This window comes from Thalassophryne amazonica, chromosome 5 (assembly GCF_902500255.1).
Source record: "Thalassophryne amazonica chromosome 5, fThaAma1.1, whole genome shotgun sequence".
Lineage (NCBI taxonomy): Eukaryota > Metazoa > Chordata > Actinopteri > Batrachoidiformes > Batrachoididae > Thalassophryne > Thalassophryne amazonica.
Window position 1 is genome coordinate 26145276 of NC_047107.1, and position 14234 is coordinate 26159509.

The 14234-nt window shown below is 42.0% G+C and overlaps 1 pseudogene; it reads left to right on the plus strand.

Annotated features, from left to right (window-relative positions):
- Nucleotides 1-317: 317 nt before the first annotated feature.
- Nucleotides 318-3109, plus strand: LOC117510206 (annotated as a pseudogene).
- Nucleotides 3110-14234: the final 11125 nt, after the last annotated feature.

Here is a 14234-nt window from a genome sequence, read left to right on the forward strand (position 1 = left end):
GTTTTCACTCAGGGTCTCCACAGCAGAGCCAAGGTGGATATGCATGTTGATTTGGCACGTTTTACACCGGAAGCCCTTCCTCATGCAACTCCACATACCTCATGCACTGCAACCAAGTGCACTAACCCGCGCGCGCGTGTGTGTTTATTTACAGTATAACAATGTTATGATGATGATAATAATATCATCATTATTATAGCCATCAGTTATTATGTTTAACACCTTTTAAAAAATATCTATTTATTTTTAAGAGTACGCTGTTCTGAGAGAGAGAGAGAGAGAGAGAGAGAGAGAGAGAGAGAGAGAGAGAGAGAGAGAGAGCCTGCTTGGAGCATATTGCCCATCAGTGCATTTGGCGCTCAGATGGGCTGATTGCGCACACGCCACACTGCACGAGCAGGACTCTGCAGAAGTGTGACAACGTCCTACTTCTGAGCATCACTCCGCGCTGTGATGCGCTGCACAAACTTGCGTGCATTTCAAGCCTCGGTCCCGTCGATGCAGACGTGTGATGCTCAGTGTGCAGCTGCACTCTGAGGCTGCATGAAGCGCCGATTCTTTTCTCACGTGGAAGCAGTTTGATGTTTGCTCCATCCGCTCGTTTCACAGGCTCGCTCCTGCCTTCGGTACGATGGGTAAGTCATCATGTTTTCAGAAATGAATACTTTGTTTCAAGAGGTGATTTGATTGTTTTTTTGTTTTTTTTAATTGCATGCTATAGTTGATTTTTTTTTCTTCTTACTGTCACCTGTAGAAGTGTCAGCGTTTTGTGCTCTATATTAAACTTGCACTGTGTGAATTCCTTCACACATAAAAGTGGCCACCTGTGTCATCAATTCTTCATGAAGCAGGTCTGATGTCTGAGACCAGACCTCAAGCTGCTGCTCACTGCAGGATTTTATGTTGAAGAGCGAATTTCTCCTCCTTACTTATTTATAGGACTTGCAGTGTGCATTTTCAAAAACTAGTCATCCTTCTGATTGCCTGTGCCCCGCTTCTACCCCCCTGCAGGTTCTGTCATGTTGGACTGGAGGTTATCATGCCTTCTTCTGCAGGCAGCAGTTTTGCTGCTGCTCAGCACAGGGGAGAGGATGTGTCCCATCAGTTGTCGCTGTGAAGGAAAGATTGTGTACTGTGAATCAGGTATTTTCCAAGACCTCCCAAAAAACCTCTCCACTGGATGCCAGGGTCTGTCTCTGCGCTACAACAACCTGCGCGTTCTACTGCCCTACCAGTTTGCTCACCTCAATCAGCTCATCTGGCTTTACTTGGACCACAACGCCATCTACGCAATCGACGCTTTAGCCTTTCACAGCGTGCGCAGGCTCAAAGAATCATCCTCAGCTCCAACAAAATAGTGCACCTGCACAACAACACATTCAGCGCCATACCAAATTTACGAAATCTGGAACTTATCCTACAACCAGCTGGCAGGCTCTGCAGCCAGGACATTTTCTACGGTCTGCGCAAGCTGCAGAATCTCCACCTGCGTTCAATGGACTGAAACAGATCCTTGTTCGCACCTTTCTGGAATGCCGCAGCTTGGAGTTTCTGGACTTAGGGTACAATCGCTTACGGAGTCTCACCCGGACAACATTTTAGGGCTGTTCAAGCTGAAAGAGCTTCACTTAGAGCACAACCAATTTTCCAGGATTAATTTTTTCATTTTTCTTCGACTTACCAACCTCCAGGCTCTTTATTTGCAGTGGAACCGCATACGATCCATCAGTCAAGGTTTACCATGGGCCTGGCACAAGCTACAAAAAGTTGGATCTTTCAGGAATGAAATCCAAATGTTGGACCCGGCTGTTTTCCAGTCTATGCCCAATTTACAAATTCTCAACCTTGAATCGAACAAGCTCAGCAGTATTCCCATGGAAACCGTAGCAGCGTGGACCTCCCTGTCAACCATCAGCCTGGCTGGTAACAGCTGGGACTGCAGCCCCAGCATCTGCCCCCTCATGGGATTCCTCAGAACCTTTAAAGATTCCAAAGACATCACGATGATCTGCAGCAGTCCCAAATCTGTGCAGGGGGGAACGGGCAGCGGATGTAGGTGATGAACCACTCCACATGTGTGGACATGTTAGTGGGTCTCACAACCACTGCTCTGATTGTTCTGAGTCCAACTACATGGGTTAGCTCCACACCTCATCCTTCTACCACTGATGTCACAGTGATTGCTCTTCCCGAGCCACCGGGACAGAGACTAACCCCACCGCCTGTCCACTCCAGTGTGACAGTCAGGAAAACAACTGAGTCCTCTACCAGGATGTCCACGTTTGCCCCTGAACCCCCCACAGTGGCTGTCCCAGAGCTACCGTTTGAACATATGGCTTTCCATAAAATCATTGCAGGCACTGTAGCCCTGTTTTTGTCAGTGTCATTGATCCTTTTAGTAATTTATGTCTCATGGAGGCGCTACCCCGGCACCATGAGGCAGCTGCAGCAGCACTCAGTCAACCATAAACGCAGGAAAAAGGCCCGCAAGCAGGAGCCAGATCTTAACTCACAGTTGCAGGAGTACTATCTGAGTTACCACTCGAACTCCGAGACAATGGACTCTTTAGTGAACGAGGCGAGGACCGTGCACCTGCACCATATCGGGATCCATAGAATGTGAAGTCTGAGAGACGAAATAAGTGCACTTGCTCAGCAGAAGGTCCGTACGAGATGAAGTGGTTTTGTCTCTAATTCGAGCTGATGGAGTTTGCACTGATGGAGAAACTCTTGGGGGCTTTGTACAGTGTAATTACAGGCACAGCAAAGAATGCCAGAATGGAGAGATTCATTTGGAGAGAGCTAATTATCTCTGACTGACATGAGAACAGAGCACAGTTAGCCAGGTTAGTCCACAAAGACTTCTGCTTGAATTCAGCTCGGCAGACACACAGACGTTTTTCTTATTTAAACTGCATCACCATAAAACAGCACAGGCCATTTTTACTGTGAGATTTGTTTTGTAGCACATCCACATATATCTTGGACCTTGACACCGTTTAGCTGTTTGTTGGCGTATATTAGAGTTGAATGCAAAAATAGAATATGAACTCCAGGTGTAGACTCTCAATATAAGGATATTTACATGAAATCAAGTGAATAGTGAAGGAATTGCTAAACTTTCTCTGTTTCCCCCATTTTTTTTAAAATAATTGTACTGGGGATTAGTGAGCTGATTCAAAAGCAGGTATAACTATTATACCCACTCATGGGCACAGTTCAGCTAATCAGCTAACAGCTAATTAGTTAAGCTAACTTTTCACTAGCAGATTAGCTTTTCAGCTAACTTTGAAAACCATGAGTGGGCCCGTTAGCGTCCACTAAATACATTTATGCCAACTTTAAGTCACCTGATATTTTTACATGTTTTAAAATAAATTTTTACGGTCAACAATTTTTGTAAACCCTAAAAGCATGCAAGCTTTTTTTCTGTTGGGGTTTATTGACTCGGCCGCACATCCAGGAACTGCCTGTGAGGTCTTAGCAACATGCTTAGCATAGCCGGCTGGTGTGAAAACAATCCATAGTGGACAATGTAAGTTGATGTGAGTTTTATTCAGTTTCACCACTGTTTAGTTTTTTTTAATGCCTCAGCAGTGCGAGGCAGTGGGTTGCACCAACAAAGCAGAACTAGTATTAAAATCCGTCATGAAACACAAAGAGGATTATGCGTCACATCAATCATGGGGGAAATAATCAGCAGCTGGCCGCTCCTGAAGCAGACCAGCAATTCACAATGCATACGTGGCATAAATGATGTATAATACAAAAATACCTGGTGTGTCTATGAGGTAGGAATAAATATCAGGATATTCATTGAACATCTGGCCATTGTGTGGGATCATTTTTCCATCATCCAGCTTCGTGTTGGTATGGACGTGATGCCAGTACTGCTGCTGCTAATTTGGTTTTACGAGGGCTGTCAATAAAGTAAGGGTCCTTTTTATTTTTTTCAAAAACTATATGGATTTCATTCATATGTTTTTACGTCAGACATGCTTGAACCCTCGTGCGCATGCGTGAGTTTTTCCACGCCTGTCGGTGACGTCATTCGCCTGTGAGCACTCCTTGTGGGAGGAGTCGTCCAGCCCTCCTCGGAATTCCTTTGTCTGAGAAGTTGCTGACAGACTGGCGCGTTGTTTGATCAAAATTTTTTCTAAACCTGTGAGACATATCGAAGTGGACACGGTTCGAAAAATTAAGCTGGTTTTCAGTGAAAATTTTAACGGCTGATGAGAGATTTTGAGGTGATACTGTCGCTTTAAGGACTTCCCACGGTGCGAGACGTCGCGCTGCGCTCTCAGCCGCCGTCGTCAGCCTGTTCAAGCTGAAAACCTCCACATTTCAGGCTCTATTGATCCAGGACGTCGTGAGAGAACAGAGAAGTTTCAGAAGAAGTCGGTTTCAGCATTTTATCCGGATATTCCACTGTTAAAGGAGATTTTTTTTAATGAAAGACGTGCGGACGGGTCCGCGCGTCGGGCCGCAGCCGACGCGGTGCGGCGGCACAGGAAAAACACCTCCGTGTTGATAACCATTTGTAAAATCCAGGCGGCTTTTGATGGCTTTCAGTGGAGTGAGTATATGAGAAATTGTTTTAACAGGCAGGACATGTTCCAACTTGTCCTTAAGGCTTTCAACAGAGGTGTTTTTCCTGTGGCGGAGCATCGCGGCGGCTGCGTCCCGACGCGCGGACCCGTCCGCACGTCTTTCATTAAAAAAATCTCCTTTAACAGTGGAATATCCGGATAAAATGCTGAAACCGACTTCTTCTGAAACTTCTCTGTTCTCTCTTAATTTTTCGAACCATGTCCACTTCGATGTGTCTCACAGGTTTAGAAAAAATTTTGATCAAACAACGCGCCAGTCTCTCAGCAACTTCTCAGACAAAGGAATTCTGACGAGGGGCTGGGACGACTCCTCCCACAAGGAGTGCTCACAGGCGAATGACGTCACCGACAGCGTGGAAAAAACTCACACATGCGCACGAGGGTTCAAGCATGTCTGACATGAAAACATATGAATGAAATCCATATAGTTTTTGAAAAAAATAAAAAGGACCGTTACTTTATTGACAGCCCTCGTATATTGCGCCTCCCTTGGCGATATTATCCAAACCCTCTGAATAGTTGAAGGTCACACTAAGGTCCTACAACAGAAATATAATGAAATTCAAACAAGTAATTACTTAAATCTGCAATTCAAGAGCAATACCACTCCCACATACACAATTTTTCACTATGGTAAAATGTGCCTACAGCTGCAGATTTTCACACCAGCGATGGACCTGACGCGGAAGTAAATTGGCAGCGACGTGGCCGCAACCAAGTCAATACTATTCACTGCACAAAGGCAGCAAGCATCACCTCGACGAGTCTGATGAGCCATAGGTCAGGCCTTTTTAAATTCTTATAATTATTCTATTATTACTTTTTTACACTGTGAATAATCTGTATGTTTAATGGGGACTGTGATTTAATTTGTTCATTTAATTATTTATGTGCAGTACATTTTGATCATCTGATCTCGATATGCTAAACCTTTTTCAGAACTTCTTTGTTTACGATCAAACATATTAAAATTTCAGCTCTTTAGGTTTAGCCACAAAACCAAGTCAACGCTAAATTCCTATTGCAAAAGTTAGCGGTAGCTTCAGTGAAAAGGATATTTATGTTTATCACACTTAGCTTTTCAGTTAGTGGAGTCACGGGTTATGACATTAACTTATAAGTTAGCTGGGCCCACCATGATTATCCATATTATTTAATTGACATGACAGCAGAATAAAGGTTTTAGAGTTTATTTGAAGTGCTACTTATCTATTAGCATTCAATCAAATAAGAAGAAGTGCAAGAGTATGGTAGGATATGAAAAAATCGGCATAGTGCAAACAAAAGTGAATAATGTGAGTAAGCGTCCATGAACATGACTAGTGAGGGAGGCCACAGGGCACCCGTGACAATGCTGAAGGAGTTATAGGCCTCAGTGACTGTGACTGGAGAGTCTTTCTCGACTATAATAAACCATAATATGCTGTAACAGCTGCTTTGACAATGTCCAAATATAGGAGGGCTGTCCATAAAGTATAGGTCCTTTTTATTTTTTTCAAAAACTATATGGATTTCATTCATATGTTTTTACATCAGACATGCTTGAACCCTTGTGCGCATGCGTGAGTTTTTCCACGCTTGTCGGTGACGTCATTCGCCTGTGAGCACTCCTTGTGGGAGGAGTCGTCCAGCCCCTCGTCAGAATTCCTTTGTCTGAGAAGTTGCTGAGAGACTGGCGCTTTGTTTGATCAAAATTTTTTCTAAACCTGTGAGGACACATCGAAGTGGACACGGTTCGAAAAATTAAGCTGGTTTTTCGGTGAAAATTTTAATGGCTGATGAAAGATTTTGAGGTGATACTGTCGCTTTAAGGACTTCCCACGGAGCGAGACATCGTGCAGCACTCCCAGGCACCGTCGTCAGCCTGTTTCAAGCTGAAAACCTCCACATTTCAGGCTCTATTGATCCAGGACGTCATGAGAGAACAGAGAAGTTTCAGAAGAAGTCGGTTTCAGCATTTTATCCAGATATTCCACTGTTAAAGGAGATTTTTTTTTAAGAAAGACGTGCAGGGGCGGGTCCGCGCGTCGGGACGCAGCCGGCGCGGTGCAGCGGCACAGGAAAAACACCCTCCGTGTTGATAACCATTTGTAAAATCCAGGCGGCTTTTGATGGCTTTCAGTGGAGTGAGTATTATGAGAAATTGTTTAACAGCTGGACATGTTCCAACTTGTCCTTAAGGCTTTCAACAGAGGTGTTTTCCTGTGGCGGAGCGTCGCGGCTGCGAGCCGACGCTGCAATCCGCCCGCACGTATTTCATTAAAAAATCTCCTTTAACAGTGGAATATCCGATAAAATGCTGAAACCGACTTCTTCTGAAACTTCTCTGTTCTCTCACGACGTCCTGGATCAATAGAGCCTGAAATGTGTAGGTTTTCAGCTTGAAACAGGCTGACGACGGCGCCTGAGAGCGCTGAGCGACGTCTCGCACCGTGGGAAGTCCTTAAAGCGACAGTATCACCTCAAAATCTCTCATCAGCCGTTAAAATTTTCACCGAAAACCAGCTTAATTTTTCGAACCGTGTCCACCTTCGATGTGTCTCACAGGTTTAGAAAATTTTGATCAAACAAAGCGCCAGTCTCTCAGCAACTTCTCAGACAAAGGAATTCTGACGAGGGGCTGGACGACTCCTCCCACAAGGAGTGCTCACAGGCGAATGACATCACCGACAAGCGTGGAAAAACTCACGCATGCGTACGAGGGTTCAAGCATGTCTGACGTAAAAACATATGAATGAAATCCATATAGTTTTTAAAAAAAATAAAAAGGACCTATACTTTATGGACAGCCCTCGTATATGACCTGACTGTATGTGAAAATGTTTGCTCATCTGTAATAAGGGTTTGAGCTGATAATGTGTTGGTTCGCTGATATTTGGTTGTAAGTGTTAAAGTGTGACACCTTTTCTTTCAGATACTGAATGTCCATTTTCCAATTTTTTCATTTGGCATATACTGCAAATATAATGGTAGGAAAAAAGCAGATTTTAGTAAACAAAATTAGAGAACTTTGTCATAAATAACTAAGCATGAATTATTTCCCACTTTATAAAAAATACCTCTTACTCTCTTCTTCATAAAGTTGTATGTGTGTTACATTTTTGTATCAATGCTTTAAAATTGTAATCTCAGGATACACCCCCACCTTCACCCAACCTTAAAAGGAAAAGTCTAAAATTTGCCAGGTCTAAAGATGGTGCAGTATCATACATCATCTGAGCAAGACCACATAAACACAACTGAAAGAAGTCAGACAAGAAACTTTTGCTACTTTTGATGGCTGGCACTGGGGTGTAGAGACGAAACAGCCCCTCTTCATGGAAAGTGTTCTATTACAATCAGCAGCAGCAGTGTTACCCATCATGGTGATCCATTTTCATTGTTGTTGTTGGATTTGCAGAAGAAATAGGGAGTCAGTCAGTACACTAGACTGATGGTGTCAAATGCTGGGAGTCAGACTGTTGAAAATTTTGTTGGGCACTACACCTCCTCTTAGCGGTTGCTAAATCAAAAAAATGTTGGCACAGTATAGAACATACAATGTGTATATATATATATATATATATATATATATATATATATATATATATATATATATATATATATATATATATATATATATATATATATATCCATCCATCCATCCATTAAGGCCAGTTAATGGTGACCATCCAATTAAGGCCACCGTGCTGCTATAATAATAATAAAATTGAATTTATAAAATAAAAAGCAGTGATGTTTCCTTTGGCTTCAGTTTCATTGGAGATAGTATGAACCCAAGATATTAACTGTTTTGTGTGGTCAACTTCATTTTGTTTAATATACATCCATTCCTGCTTTTACTTTTGGCAACACATTCCAACAAAGTTGGAACACTAAAGTGTTTCTCACTTTGTAGTGTTGCCATTCCTTCTCAAAACACTTAAAAATGTATTGGCAGGGGACATCAAGCAATTAAGCATTTCAGATGTTATTATTCTCATTCTTTCTGAAAACACAGCTTAAGGTGTGAAATGGTATGGTGTCTGTTTTGTTGCATTTTTCATTCTCCACATATTCTCAATGGGGACAGGTCAGGAGGGCAGGCCAGTCCAGTATCCGCACCCACTGCTTCCGCAGTCTTAAAATGGTAAATCTGCTGCATTTATATAGCGCTTTTCCATCGGCATTAGATGCTCAAAGGCCTTAACAACAATGCCTCATATTCACCCCGATATATATATATATGTGTGTGTGTGTGTGTGTGTGTTGAAAAAGGCATGGACATCCCTGGAAAAGATGTTATCTTGAATATAGTATATGTTGCTACATAATCTCAGTGTACTTTTCTGCATAAATGATGTCATCACAGAGGTGTAAATTGCCTTTCCAAGGCAACTGACATAAAACCCATATCATGACAGACCCTGACATTTGGACTTGTTGCTGACAACATTCTGGATGGTCCTTTTCATCTAGAATACTGATTCTTCTGTCCACATTTCCACTCTGTAATGTCAAACCCAGATCCATCCAAACCATGCCACTTTTGGAAAAAGTTCAAATAAACTTGTTTTTCCATAGTAAAGTTGGTGTTTGTGAATTTAATTTCATATTATAGTGGTTTGTTAGGTGCGGCTCTATCCAGAGATGGGTGTGGTGTCTTTCTGAAACCCTCCTGTCCTGGGCACCGGCAACATTTCCTGTATATTTGTTTTGTGAATTGTTTTGTAATTTCTGTCGGTAGCATGGCCCAAGCAGAGGGTCACCCCTTTGAGTCTGGTTTGCTTGAGGTTTCTTCCTCAGAGGGAGTTTTTCCTTACCACTGTCGCCTGTGTGCTTGCTCTGCAGGTTGGTAAGGTTAGACCTTACTTGTGTGAAGCACCTTGAGGCAATTTTGTTGTGATTTGATGCTATATAAATGAAAATAAATTGAAATTGAAACTTCCCAAACTAATCCCTTGCCCGTGTGGTTATGTCAGCTATTGATGAATGGCATTTCTTGATGTAGTGTTATCTGAGGAGCAGTACAGTGGCTTAGTGGTTAGCACTGCTACCTCACTGCAAGAAGGTCATGGGATCGATTCCCACCTGTGGCCTTTCTGTGTGGAGTTTGCATGTTGTCCGTATGGTTGTATGGGTTACCTCCAGGTGCTCCGGCTTCCACCCACATCCAAAGACATACTGATTCCATGGATTGGAAACTTTAAAATTGTGCGGGGGTGAATGTGTTTGTTTTTCTGTATGTGGCCCTGCATCAGGCTGGTGTCCTGTCCAGGTTGTACCTCACCTCATGCCCTATGACTGCTGGAATAGGCTTCAACCCCCCCTTAATTGGGGTGTGCAGTTGAAGATGAGTGAGTGAGTGAGGGTTATCTGAGGGATCAGGGATTATGTGAGTTCTGTTTAGGCTTGCCACCCTTGCTCTTTAAAGACTGCAATTCCTCCAGATTCCTTAAATTGTTTCATGGTATTATGTAACATTGGATTAGAAATATGTAAATCCCTTCCTGTTTTTGTTTGAGGAATAACACTTGAGTAATTTCTTCACTCACTTGTTGACAAACTGGAGATCATCTGTCCATCTTTGCTCCTCAGAGACTCAGCCTTTCATGGATACTGCTTTTGTGCCTAATCATGATTGGCAATGTTGGCGTGTTTTTTTTCCCTATTACTTATGATTCACATGTTTTGTGTAAGGACATAATATAATAGGTATTCCGAATGTGATCATGACTATAATTAAAAGAAACTTACATCTGATGATAAATTGTGTGTTGTTGACGATATTGATGTGATGTTTGGAGACCAGTGACTGATGCAGTCACTAAAGGAAAAGAAATCTCTCATCCCGTATACTGTGCTCTTGGCATTTTTTGTTTCAGTGAAACTATTATTCCCAGAGAAAGGACTTTCCATCACCAGAATGTTTTCTACCCGCCTCGGTGGTTCGAGCACTGGCATTCTGCACAGAAATTTGCCAGTTCAATGTCTGGCAGGACTGGAACCTGATGATGTATTTCTGTTCTCACAGCAGGAACAGGGTCCTTGACTGGTTCCCACTGGAGAGGTATAAGGGAGTGAAGAAAGGACTGGTCAGCTACCTTCTCATACCAGGGTTAGGGAACATGTGCTGCTGTAACATATCCCAAAGGCTCAGGAATAAGAAAGCTCATATTCCCCCCTCAGCCCACACAAACACTATTGATTGCTTCTGTGCTGCAGACCTCAGTCCCAGGATGGGGGTCCAGTGAGAACTCGTAGACACACCGCAGTTGCTTTCTGACCCCTGTAACAATGAACTCATTGACACATTCGGTTTTTCACCTTCACCAAGAAGGCTGTGGCTTTTGGCCTTGTCTGTTTTTTGGTATGTGAGCAGGAGTACTCAAAATGAATAAATGAACTACTTCTCACTAAATGCAGGTTGAGTGTGTTGAGGAATAATAGAGGGTTTTGCATTCTGAAAAATCTGAAATAAGCATTTGATTATCTCTCACCATTGTTTTGTTTATGGTTAGATATAATTATTCTTACATTCACGGCACTTTCACATGCATTTCTGCAAAAATATTCTGTAAATTTCTATATTCATATACAGAATACACTCAAAAATGAGTCATTAGATGAACTCAATTCAATTATGAGCAGGATTTCCATGTAATAAATACGTATAGGTAGCCCCAACTCAAATAAAGCACATCCATGCAAAGTAATTTAATTTAGTTGGGACTACATATATTTATTACATGGAAATACAATCCAATGAGTCAGTTTTTTGAGTGAGTCCAACAGTAACAAAATATAATAAGAGCAATTTGAGATTCCTGATGTCCTCCAAGGGTCCTACAAGAAGTCAAAAATATGTGATTCACATTGTGAATTGCCTGTATCCAGATTCCACAACACAATGCAATAATTGCATACTGATGGTCCAACTGATCAAGATGTTGCAATCTGATATTTAATTCACAAGCTGAAACATCTTGGTTTTACATCGTGATGCCGTATCTTTCTGCTGCAGAACCTGTATATTGATCCAGATCACTCCCACCATCCAACACTAACAGGGTCTTCCTTTGTACAACAGGCGCATGTGATTTAAACTTTGTCAAGATCCACCAAGCAGATCTGAGATGATCCTCAAATGGTGAAAATTTAAGATATGATCCAGAATAACGGCGTCTTCCGTGGCCTCTCTGTCTGAGGTGAAAATTCCGTCTAAATCCGTGCAGTAGTTTTGATGTAATCCTTAAACGTCTACAAAGTGAAATACTGATCCAGAATTTGAATCCAGATAACCTCTAAAATTTAATGGAATCTACCAAGGTCTAACACCAGTGTGCGGTGAAAATTTGGTGAAGATCCGTTAGGCTTTTGTTTGTTTGTTTGTCTGTTTTACGTAATCCTCGGTAGAGGAACTGAAAAATGTCCACAGTAGACACAGTGTTGTTGGGGGGGGGTGATGATGGAGGGGTTTCTCCTGACGTCCACTATCATCTCCACAGTCTTGAGCAGGTTCAGCTCCAGGTTGTTCTGACCACACCAGAGGACCATCTGTTCCACCTCCCATCTGTATGCGGCCTCATCAGCATCGTGGATGAGACCAGTGATTGTGGTATAATCCACAAACTTCAGAAATTTTACAGAGGGGTCCCCTGAGATGCAATCACTTGTGTAGAAGGATAAGAGCAGCTGGGAGAGCACACACCCCTGAAGGGTGCCAGTTGTAGAACCTAGATACATGATACATATACACTCAACAAAAATATAAACGCAACACTTTTGGTTTTGCTCCCATTTTGTATGAGATGAACTCAAAGATCTATAACTTTTTCCACATACACAATATCACCATTTCCCTCAAATATTGTTCACAAACCAGTCTAAATCTGTGATAGTGAGCACTTCTCCTTTGCTGAGATAATCCATCCCACCTCACAGGTGTGCCATATCAAGATGCTGATTAGACACCATGATTAGTGCACAGGTGTGCCTTAGACTGTCCACAATAAAAGGCCACTCTGAAAGGTGCAGTTTTGTTTTATTGGGGGGGACCTTATATGTGGTGTGTGTCTTTCCAAATCATGTCCAGTCAACTGAATTTACCCCAGGTGGACTCCAATTAAGATGTAGAAACATCTCAAGGATGATCAGTGGAAACAGGATGCACCTGAGCTCAGTTTTGAGCTCTATGACAAAGGCTGTGAATACTTGTGTACACGTGATTTCTTAGTTGTTGTTGTTATTTTTTTTATCTAAATTTGCCAAATCTAAAAAAAACAAAAAAAAAAAATCACATTTTCATTATGGGGTATTGTGTGTAGACTTTTGAGGAAAAAAATATTTAATTATTATTTTCTATTTTGGAATAAGGCTGTAACATAAAATGTGAATAATTTCTGAATGGACTGTGTTTGTTCATGTTTAAAATATTTCTATCAAACGGTGAAATAGTGTGTGTGAATTTAGTAGAATGCCATGACTCACATACTTATTATCCCGTGTGTGTGTGTGTGTGTGTGTGTGTGCGAGCGTGTGTGCGCGTGACACACAAACACAATAATATGTATGTGAGACATGACATTCTACTAAATCCAATTCAAACCATTCATCCTAAATTTTTAAACCAGTATCTTTAATATTTAGAGACAGATGCACACAAAAAGGAGCAGGGCGAGGACATTTTCTGAGACATTATTTCACAGTAAGAAGATTTTGACAGAAGTCTGTCTTCTAATGAGTGCACTTTTGCTTTGCTTTTCTGTCAGTGAAAGACAAACCAGACCAAGAAGCTCTGCTGTTTTTTTGTGTTTTGTCTGAGAATAAATGTCTCCTTCATGCCGCTGTAAAAAGAAAAAGAAAATCGAAGTGGTTTTCTGAGGGGTGGTGGGTGTTACCGATCAAGCCAGTTATGCTTTTAAGATGATTTCACCCACCTCAGTCTGTCCGCGTCTTTCTCCTCCCTCGGTTTGTTTCCTTGTAGGTTGCTCGGTGTGATGGGAAAAAAAAATCAACCTGCACCAGAGGACGTGTGTTGAACCCGGTGGGATTAGGCACTGCTGTTCTTTCTGTGTAAGAGCCATCAAAGGTGTTTTGGGGGTTTTTTTTGCAGGAATGACTAACCCACTTTCTTCCACAGTCCTCCTCCACAAACACTTCCTCAGTCTGTGAAGTTATGCTCATGTGAAGAACTGTTTGATTCATTCTCCTTGTTAGCCATCATTAGCGTGCGCACACTGAAATATGTGCGAGTGGTCAAAGGTCACTCTGATGAGGCCTTCTGATCTCGCATAATTCACTTTCTAAGTGTGACTCAGAGGTTCTTTAGCCTCCAGGCAGGAACGGAGGCATGCTGCCAACAGAATTTATATCCATTTATTTATTTTCCAGCTCTTGCATATATGATGAATTCCTCCTTGAGGGCCAACAGGGAAATCTGGGAGCTCAAACATAAAACAGGAACAAATCATTTGTTAACATAATATTGGCAGATATTGTAATTAATGTTTGATCTGTCATATTATGACTGATGAAATGTTCTGAAATGTTTTTCGTGTTGCACAGCGAAGGAACAAATGCTGATTGAGAAAGTGAACTGCAGATCATTACGCTGTATTTTTATTTAAATGAAAAATCTTGCAA